We start from the raw sequence: 11,325 nt of genomic DNA, 5'->3' as shown, positions 1-11,325 counted from the left end.
ATGCCAAGGAGAGCTCAGGTGTTTTGCAGCTCCTGAGAGCTTGGGGGATGTTCCCTCCTCTGTGGCAACCACAGTCTGAACATCTGAGCCCGACTCCCCAGAAGGGCTGGCTGGATAACACAGTACGACTTCCAAGATAACCTTTCCCTTCCACCTTCAGCAAAACAAAAGCCCTTAATGGAGGCTGAGCTTTCTTGGTTTCTCAAACAAGCTGCAGTGGAGACAAGAGAGGCTTGTTTTTGCGCGCACCTACCTTCGACTCTTCCCCCATCTACTTACTCCCCAAACCTTTGAGAGGGAAGAGATTATCAGAGTGCTTTGGCTTCCAAAACAAGATGTGTGGCCACGAACCTTTTTGGGGGTTTGTTTCTCTGCTGGTTTTTAAGTCAGCGTTATTGAGATATAATTTACATCCAATAAAATCCATCGTTTTTAGTGTACAGCTCTATGAATTTTCACAAGCAAATGTCACCACTATTAAGATATAGAGCATTTTAATTACCCCCCAAGATCTCTCGCACCCCTTTGTAGTCAACACACAGCATTCCTATTACTCCCGGGCAACCACTGATCTCTTGCCTGTCCCTACAGTGTTACCTTTAGTCCTGAAAGGGTTTATTTTATATTTTTAACAGTAACCCTCTTTTCTCACAGGGGCTAACAAATAGGTCCAATCAGGGAGTGAGTCACAAGTGAGAGGGCAGCTTTGAAGTCAGATAAACAAGTTCCAATCCTGGCTGTGCCCCTCACTCACAGTGTGATTTGGGATATCTTAACTTATCTAAGCCTCAATTTTCTCATCTATTAAATGGAATAACAACAATCAGCAACAGTTACTGAATACCATTTTACTAGCCAAGGTCTATTGAAACCTTTTTTTTTTCTTTCAAGTTACTTGGTACCTTCTACTTTATCTTAGTTAGTGCCCAAACTAGAGGGTAGGGGTCTTACATCATATACATGTGATCCTCTGCAATACCTAGAGAGTACATAAAAGCTAATGTGGAACACATATATTAAATAAGTGAATAGTTAACATTGCACTGAAAAGCAGCTCATATTTAAGGCTTTATTGCTACATATGTAGGGATCCATTAATATATATTATTGGTATGTATGCTTTACATTTTTACATGAATGGTACTATATTTTGTATCGCTTGCAACTTCTTTTTTTTTTTTCCTTTTACCGTTATGTCTTTTAGATTTATCCATTATTTGACCACTAAGTAGCATTCCATTTAATGAATCAGCCAGTGTACTTATCCATCCTGTTATCCAGGGAGACAGGATGTCCCATATTTTGTTGTACAAATGTACAAGCAATCCCTTGAATAGGATGATACTCGCCAAGCTAGGAAGTGTTCTTTGGAGAAGGAGGGGAAGAGGAGAAAAGGAGGCAGGTAGGGGCTTAAGCTGTAACCAGCACGTACTGTTTCTTTTAAAAAGAGTGAGAAATGGAGCTTTGGAGCAATATGGTTAGCAAATTGTTAATATCTGTCTGCTAATTCTGGGTGATGAATTCCTGAGTATTCATTATTTTAACAATTTTAAAAACTTAAAAATAAAATAACTACATGCATGCAAAAAAAAAAAAAAATCAATGAACAGTGTTCTGTCCTGGAATGTATAATCTTTAGCTGAGACATTGAATTTACCCTCTTACATTTTTCATAAAGAAGAAATTTTCTCCATGACCAATGTAAGATATGTGTGACATATCCTAATTAGTCTGGCAATAAAAAGCCAAGAGTGAACCTTTCCGCCAATAAGTACCACTCTGTCAGTGGTAACTAGGCTGTGCCAAGTTTTCCTGTAAGAATTCAATTGCATTTTTCCTGCTGTTCTTGTTTTTGTTGTGGTGATTTGAAGGACTGAGTTTTGTGTGCTAAGAAACATGCACAAAGACCCTTTAAAAATAACTAAATGAGGTCTGTATGTTAAAGAGAAAAGGTTAGAGGCACCTAGCAATTTATCTCATCAAACTCTCCACCGTTAGCAAGATTTGGCTAATACAGGCTGCTCACCACCAAGGAAATAAGCATGCTTTCCCTTCATCTTATCATTTACAAAATAAAGGGAGCGTGGCTTTGGAAAGGAAACAGCTAAGCTTTGGAAATAGTTGCGAGCTTATCCCATTCTTTGATTTTAATGACTTTCCTTGCTATTTAATCCCATCTTCCCCTTCTTCTGTGACAACACTTATTAGTATGCACTCTGGATAGCTAAAAAAAACAAGCAAGGCTTTCAAAATCCAGCTCACACCAAGTTCCTCTGGCTGAGGTGGCAAGCCTGCATGTTTCCCTGCCCCCTTGTGGCTTGATTACAGAATTCCTGCTGCGGTTACCCCCACGGCTCATTACACTGCCTCTGAAATGCTCTGGAACGAGAAGTCCAAAATTCAGCTCAACCACTCACAGCAGAATAGCTGGCATTATATTGGTGACTGGCCTTTACCTGACTGAGAACTTTTTTTTAATTAAGGAAATTTGGGCTCCCAAATACTCCTGATCGGAGATGACCTGAGAAGCCTTGGACTTCAAGCCAGGACCGAGATGGCATAATCCATGTACACAGGCTGAGTTTGCAAAAAAGGTCAGGGACCCAGACAAGTAGGCACTTGAGAAAAGCCATGGCTTTAGAAGGCAAGTTTTCCATTTAAGTTTATAAACCTGATCTCTAAGACAAACCCCACTTTTGATAACCAACCAACAATTGTTTTGCAGCAACTGAAGTCACATATTGTCAGAGAATGTCTGTTAGGTGGAATTTTGAGCAGAATGGGAGGTTTAATCCCATGTAGAAGGAGCTGTAACTTGCTATAGTTAAGAAGGGGCAAATTTAATATTAAGCAAAGATCAAATAAGGATTTCATAAGCTAGGCTATCATGTAAGACCTTTAAAGGCAGGGATAAGAGAAGCAAGAGAGGGCCACAAATAGTTCTTCTCAAACTATGACAATATTGAAATCAATCCAGTGTGACCATCATTTAATTTATGCCCCTGAAGTGTGCCTTCAAAATTTCTGTTCACCAAGAGTGGGCTGCAAATGCAATCCTGCCCTAGGCTGAAAAAAAAAAAAAGATCATATATGTTGGGTCATTTTTCTTTTGCAGATGGAAAAACTGAGTCACTAATGAATTAAGATTATTTGCTATGCTCTGATGGTAAATGAGTAGCAGAGCAGGACGCAGGATCAAGAAAGAATGACTTGTGCATAAGATAAGAATTCTTGCTACAGAGCAGACTTTCTCTCTGTAGCAGTAATCAACTGCTTCACTGCTTCCTAATGTGCCATATGCCTTTGTCAACTTGTCCTTCTAGGCTGCTGGAGGCACCAGGTCACTGTGTCACAATGCAGTGTCAAAATGTCACAATAATATCAGCTGGGTGATGACAACAGGGTTACAAGCCAAGGGGTACAGAAACATAACACTATTGTCATGCAGCATACAGTGGCCTTGTTTTCTGGATCAGCATGCAAAAAAGGTGCTTGGGAATAATATCGAAACTGAAAAATAAAAATGAATTCTTGGGACCCCTGATGAAATAGTTTATCATCTATTTGCTAGTCTCAACTTTTAATTCCTATTTGATTTATTATTGATTTCATGACCTCTTGGGAAAGCAGTTTAAAAGCTGTAAAACAAGTATAAGGTTATGTCTTTGCAAATTTTCTGATTGTGCAGTTAAATCTATACAATAATCCTGGCTCTTGCTTCCTATAAGAGTATAAATGACCAGATATGTATTACGTACAAGTTTAATATCATTACTTTGTATTTAAAATAGAAGTAAGAAGACCTAAGAAAACAGTATGCATATATATGTGTATATATGTGTGCACATATGTAGATATACATCTATACATACACACACACATACACACTTTATATATGTCACAAGGAGTAATTCAGAGGAGAATAGAACAATACAAACTATTTTTTGGATGTTTTTCTTGCTATTCTCCAAACTGTAATAGATTTCCTGATATAAAAAGATTGATAGATACAGATATATAGATAATATATATTTACCCATCCTTTGGTTTTCCCTATTTCCTTCTGCCTCACCATCTTGCTACTTGTCATCTAATGATGTTGCATTCTGTGCTCTGCCCATCCCCCATTCTGCTACACTGCCCCATTGGGTCTATGAATATTGACTCATATTGCAGATTAGGGATAGCCAATTATGGCCTAATTTAGTGCTTGTGTAAATTTGCTTGTCTGGCCTACCTGAATACACAGACCCATCTAGTAGGCTTGCTAAAAATGTTTATTCATTCTACTGAAATAGAATCTATTTTTAACAAGCCTCCCTCCACTCTCCTATATTTATACATACTCAGATTTAAAAACCATTCCCTTAAAGTAGTGATCCTCAGTACAGAAGTTTATTGAAAATGCACACACAACCACTATAAAACTGGCACTTCATACATTAGGTTTGGTGGTGATGGTGATGCAAGGCAGAGTTCAAATTATAACACCACTTCCCAATCTAGAAATAATGGCATAATACCCATGGGGTATTGTTATTGTACCATAAGGACTGAGAATCACCATTGGTGATAAGGAAGTATACTTTCCACTGGATATGATGAGGTAAGAATACAATGAGAATAGGTTGCCCTTGGGTTTTGTGAGACTCCTGATAGCAAGTAGTTAGGAGAAAAAAATGACATTACACATTCAACTTATTTTAATATTGTATATGATAACAGAGAAACTAAATAGTCCTTGTACTACTGAAATAATGAATAAATACCATAAGCCTTTATCAAGTCATATTTAACCTAATAAATATTTGAAATGCTGAATTTTTTTTAACTGCTACCTCCAGTGACCAAGAAAAGGCACCACTCAGATCAGAGAGAAGAACTGACTTATGGCTCCACCCGCTGCACTTCTGCACCTCCCATCACACTCTTGCAGGCTTCTCCCAGACAATGCCTATGCACAGAGTAAGTCATAAGGCAGGCACATTCCAGAGAGGTGCAGAGCTCCTCCTTGGCATCTTTTGTTCAAGGACTACCACTGGCCTGGCTGCATCTTTCTTGGAGCTGCATTGTGGTTCCCAGCTCCTCCTGGCCAGTCCTCTTTCCTTACCTCCTCTCACAGGGATTAGGCCTGCATCCTCATCCCACCAAAGGCTCTCTCTGCCTTCTCTTGTTCTCTTTACGCATCTTCTCCTTTTCTCTCCTACAAATAAACTTCCTGCACATCTAAGCCTTTCTTGACTGCTTCTTGGCAGAACCAAACAAACTATGCTTCATTGAAAACACTAATCTGTTCTGTCCTCTCCCCACCCTCAAACCATGCCTGCGTCACACATGTACACACTCACACATGCACACACTCACACATGCACACTCACACACACATATGCACACTCACACTCACCATGGCTGATTACTTTGCTTTTCTTTAAACTACTTCTTCTTGGTCATCAGAATTGCTCCCTTCTGAGTCTTAGTCTTATGGTTTCTTTCTCTCTGATGAATGACAATGAATGGCAGTGGGTTTTTAGCTAAGAGGCCCCCTTTTAGCATTTCAACTATACATTGCATCTTCTTGTTAACATGTTTCAGACAGTAAAGGTGAGAAGTATTCCTAAAGACCCTTAAGGAAAACATCTAATTGTGGGTGTTTCAGCACCCCATCCGGGTCCCCTCAAGTCACTCTGTTACTCAGGTACTTTTTTGTGATGGAGTAGTCATCACTTACCTCACCTTTCCCTTTCCACTCTACACCCAAAGCAGTGATGAAAGATGAGAAAGTCATTTTTCCCTCTCCAAATTATCATGATAATGTCATTTCCTGTCACAGAATGAGTAAAGTAACATTAAGGGCTGTATTTGTTTGAGCTCTGTTAGAACTATGATGTGGGAGAAATTGGAGTCTACTCATGACATGGTTTAATAAGGGTACACTCTTTTAGTTCTATTCATGCATATACAAGAGCAGGAGAATGGAGAGATGGAGAAAAATTCCACAGATATGAAGTCATAGTCAACCATGAATATGCCATCATGATTGTTTATTTATGCAGTGAAACTTTTTGGGTTTCAGCTAAGGAAACAGACGATACCCTTAAGCTAGTAACCATGGCAAAAACTCCTGAAAATTGAAACTGAAGATCTATGACTGATAAAATATTACTTTCCAATTTTAATCAGTGTACCCATAATGTTTCAGAAAAAAATTAATGCTGCTTGAAAGGAAGGATATAGAAGGGATCATTTAAAAACGTATGTGTAAATATTTATGTTAGCCTTAACATTCTTTCTAATTGCCTTGATATTTAGCATCAATTTTTAAAATCTACTTACTTTCTTGCTTGCAAAATTTGGAATGAAACCTCACCTCTTAACTTCAGATGATTGGAAACTATAGCAATGGGAAGGACAATAGAGTGTAAATATAAAAGTGGCCTTATCGGCTAGGCAAATCATTTTGAGAACTGCAGCTACAACTCAATTGTGCTAGCCAGTGATGGTATTAGTCAGTGGTAATGTTGCATACTTTTTCCTACAGTATTTTACTTATGTACCCATTTTACTCACTTTATCCTCTTTGTAGTTGATTTCAGAAAGGCCTTTGGGACAGGAGTGAGGAAGCAAATAAATATAATATGTTCCCACTGCTAAAGAAAAACTCCCAGACTTGTTAACTTCTCAAATCCTATTGTAATCTAATTCCAACCTACTATTTCAATATTCTGCTGCATTCTGCATGTATTTTACATGCCAGCCAAGTCCAGACAACTCACTCTTCCTGGAGCACATCCTATTTCACCCACTTAGAAACCTTTAAGATACAGGCCATCTTTTAAGGGTCAATTCATACCTCACTTTTGCTTGATGCCTTCCTTGACTGTCCAAGCAGGAAATAACCCCTATATCCCAAGAACAAATACAGCACACATTCCACTCTGGAGATCTTGAACAAGTCCCCTAACTTTCTGAGTCTCAATATCCTTGTCTAGTAAATGGTGAAAACAATAGTTTTTCCAGATGTTTTGTTTTGAAAATTAAATTAGATAAATTACTATTATTATGCTTATGATTTTGGTATGGATTTTTCCCACATAGCCTTACAGTATAATTATTTTATGTGATTTATCTCTTCTAGCAGAGTATAAATTTCTTGATGTTAAGGATTGTGCTTTTGTTTTGCTTTTAATTTTTTATTAGAGAAGTTTTAGGTAAACAGAAAAATCATGCAGAAAATAATTTAAAACATGGACTATAGTTAATAGCATAATTATGAGATTCTTTTATCAATTAGAACAAATGTACCACCATAATGCAAGGTGTTAATAATAGGGATGGGGGAAGCAGATTTAGTTCAACTGGTAGAGTATCTGCCTACCATATGGAAGGTCCAAAGTTCAAACCCAGGGCCTCCTGACCCATGTGGTGAGCTGGCCCACGCACAGTGCTGATGTGCACAAGGAGTACCATGCCACATAGGGGTGTCCCCCGCGTAGGGAGCCCCACACACAAGGAGTGCGCCCCATAAGGAGAGCCGCCCCACATGAAAAAAGTGCAACCTGCCCAGAAGCGGCACCACAAACACGGAGAGCTGATGCAGCAAAATGATGCAACAAAAAGAGACACAGATTCCTGATGCCACTGACAAGAATACAAGCAGGCACAGAAGAACACACAACGAATGGACACAGAGAGCAGACAACTGGGGGGTGGGGGATGGGAGAGAAATAAATAAAGAATAGTAAATCTGAAAAAAAAATAAATAACAGGGATGATATATGGGATTGTGATTTTACATCTCTCTATCCACCACAGTTCATGCAAATGGTGGATGCTCACTGATTTTCTATTTCTTTATTTTTTGGTAATCAAATGAAACAGATGGAATGAATTCCAACTTCTATATTTATCCTCACAACAGTTAATAATCCTATTTGGGGACAAAAGCAACAGGTATGAGAAAAGCACCTGTGGTTATGAGGACAAATGTGAAAATCACCTGTAGGGGCATCAGGCAGGACATGTATGGTCATGGCTTGCTGGAGAAGACTTTTGGGTTGCCCTCCACTTAGCAGATCTTCTTATCCCTGAGTCTCTACTTCCTAAGCTACCTCTTTAATTTTTTTTTAACAAAAATTTCAGGTAGGACTAAAAGCTAACAGAATCCAGTACGTACTAGGATCAAGAAAGGAGAGCTAAAGAGGTTTCCAACCAGAAGAGTCCCTGGGATCGACCACTGAGGAGTCATATGAAACCCAGACAAAGGCTGAGTCCAGTCTTGCTAAACCTGCTGGTCTCCCTTCCTACTTCAGGCTATTATCCTAAACTAAAATCTGCCTTGCTCCTTTGAATTTATACCTCAAGACCAATTCTGAGTGTTGTTCTCATTGGTAGGTAAAACATACTGACCTGTATTCAATATGAATCCTCTATGAAAACAATAATTATCTTCCTACCTATGATAGGTGATTAAGAGTTTGCAAAATTCTCCATGATTGTTTTGGATATGTGCATGGGATTTTCTCCTGGAGAACACATCTCTAACCTGAACCTGAAAATTAATGGTAAAATGGGTTTTGAGGCACAAAATTTTGCTCTGATTCCTCGTAGACGCACTCTATTTCTATAAAGTGAGCTTTATGTAGGGTCGAAAGGTGTTACTATATTCCTAGTGTCTATGTTTTCTCTTTATCCTCATTCACCATTACCCTTACCAAAGGAAAGAGTGAAAAGGTCTGTGCTGGTAGCCATATAATTTCAAGTAGTTTTGGGATATTGTAGAAAACAGAGTCCAAAATGGGGAAAGTAAGAATAAAAACATATTATATTTTAGATCCTTGAAATAACTGCTTTTAAATACAGATATAACTCTGCTCATATTGAATTCGTCATTAATTTATCATATGCAGTAAAACTTGCATGGGTATATCTAAATCTGTATTCTATGTAAGGCTTACAAAGTTTTTGGTACTCAGACAACAGCAAGGCAAAAATTCATTTTCAAGCATTCTTTCATAACCATTCTTATGATGCATAGACTGTGATGGATAAACTATTATGGATGTCCATTTCAGAGGTCATTAGACTGGCTTAAACTAGTACTCCCATATATACTTACCGGTATTTGATTATAAACCTCGCATGACTCCAGCAAGTATAAGCTTTTCCTGTGTTTGTTCATATAGAAAAGAGAAAAGGTGCTAGATGATATATATTTCAATCTCCTGACTTTTATTTCACTTTTTAAACTTTTCAAAAATTGTAGAAATATATATATATATAACGTATAATTTCCCAACCTAACCACTTTCAGGTATAACCTCTTTCAACACCCCATTTGCTCCCTTCCCTGCATTCTGACTCCTGGTAACCTGTAATCTACTTTCTGTCTCTATAAATTTGCATATTCTAGTTACTTCATATAAGTGTAATCATACCATACCTGTCCTTGTGTATCTGGCTCATTTCACTCATTTGATGTCTTCAAGGCGATGTTGTAGCATGTATCAGAACATCATCCTTTTTACAACTGAATAATATTCCGTTATATGGATATACCACATTTTGTTTATTCATTCATCTGTTGATATTTTTGGCTATTGTGATTAATGTTTCTATGAACATTGCTGTACAAATACCAGTTTCAGTCCCTGCTTTCAATTCTTTGGGGTATATACATAGAATGAAATTGTTAGATCATATGGTAATCAGTGTGAAGAATGCTTTTTCTAACAAATGCAGCAAGGCTTGCAAGTATAAACAACTTCTGGGTGTTCACTACACGTAAGTTACTCCAAGTGCTTTTCATGGATTATTTTGTTTAATATAATATATAATAATATATATTCACTGTACTAGACACTATTATTAACCTCAGTTCACAGATGAAGAAGTTGAGGTACGGTTGAGTAGCAGTTTAGCTATTGTTTAGTCCTTGCCCAAGGTCACACAGCTAATAAGTGGGAGATCTAACTGTATGGCCTAAGTTTTTGTTGTTGTTGTTGTTGCTGTTTTGGGGTTTGTTTTTTTTTTTCCTCCTCCCCCCACCCCCTTGCGGTTTTTTGCTTACTGTCTGCTCCTGTATCCATTCGCTGTGAGCTCTTCTGTGTCTGTATTTATTTTTATCTGTTTCCACCCACCCCTTGTGGCTTGCTTGTTGTCTGCTCTCTGTGTCCATTCGCTGCACATCCTTCTGTGTTTTTGCTTGTCTCCCTTTTTGGTGCATCACCTTGCTGAGTTGGCTCTCTGTGGCGCTTGCAGTTCAGGTGGCACTCGGCGGCACTTGTGAGCGAGGCTGCCTTCACAAGGAGGCCCCGGGATGCAAACCCTGGGCCTCCCATATGGTAGACGGGAGCCCAACTGATTGAGCCACAGCCGCTTCCCATGGCCTAAGTTTTCATTCTCCACAGCCTCTTAAATAGATTCAGAAAATGCATAAACTGTATAAGAAAACCAGATAGGAATCATGCACTTTAAAGCCCAATCATTCATTCAGTAAATATTTATCATGCACTACACTGAGTTTTCAGCAGTCGCCTCTTGGGGTTTCAAAGCTAATGAAGAGGGACAACTTCTGTACTTAGAGAGTCCAAAGTCTTTTAAGGGAGTGATTCACAATGACAAGAACTATGCTATAGGTTTGAACCAAGGGCCGGTTAAAGGGATCCCCAGTTTAAGCAGTATTATGGATTGAATTGCATCCCCCAAAACAAAAAGATATGTTGAAGTCCTAATTCCCAGTCCTGTGACTATGACCCTATTTGGAAATAGGGTCTTTGCAGTTATGATTAGTTAAGTTGAGGCCAAAGTAGATTAAGATAGACCTTGATCCACTAAGACTGGTATCCTTTTAAGAAGAGAGAAATGTGGGCACAGACATACATGCAGACACAGAGGGAAACACTATGTGATGGTGGATGCAAAGACTGACATGCTGCAGCTGCAAGCCAAGGAACTCCCAGAATTGCAGGCAAACCACCAAAATCTCAGAGGAGGCAAGGAGGGATTCCCTCCTTCAGTTTTCAGAAGGAGCATGGCCCTGTTGGCACCTTGATTTTAGACTTCCAGCCTCCAGAGGTCTGAGACAAAAACTTTTTGTTGACATAAGCCACTAGTTGTGGTGCTTTGTTACAGCATCCCTAGGAAACTAAGACATCGAGATTGACCTGGGATTGCTTGGCAGAAGAATTGAAGCATCACCTTGAGGGATGAGCAGACGTTTCCCAGGTGCACAGGCCGGGAGCCTTCTAGGTAGAAGAACAGCTGGAGAAAAGACATGAAGATGAGAAATATCATGGCTGACATGTTTGGAGGAATTGAAAGTAGTAC

The sequence above is a fragment of the Dasypus novemcinctus genome, chromosome 8 (assembly GCF_030445035.2).
Source record: "Dasypus novemcinctus isolate mDasNov1 chromosome 8, mDasNov1.1.hap2, whole genome shotgun sequence".
NCBI classification, from domain to species: domain Eukaryota; kingdom Metazoa; phylum Chordata; class Mammalia; order Cingulata; family Dasypodidae; genus Dasypus; species Dasypus novemcinctus.
This window is presented reverse-complemented; position numbering follows the sequence as displayed.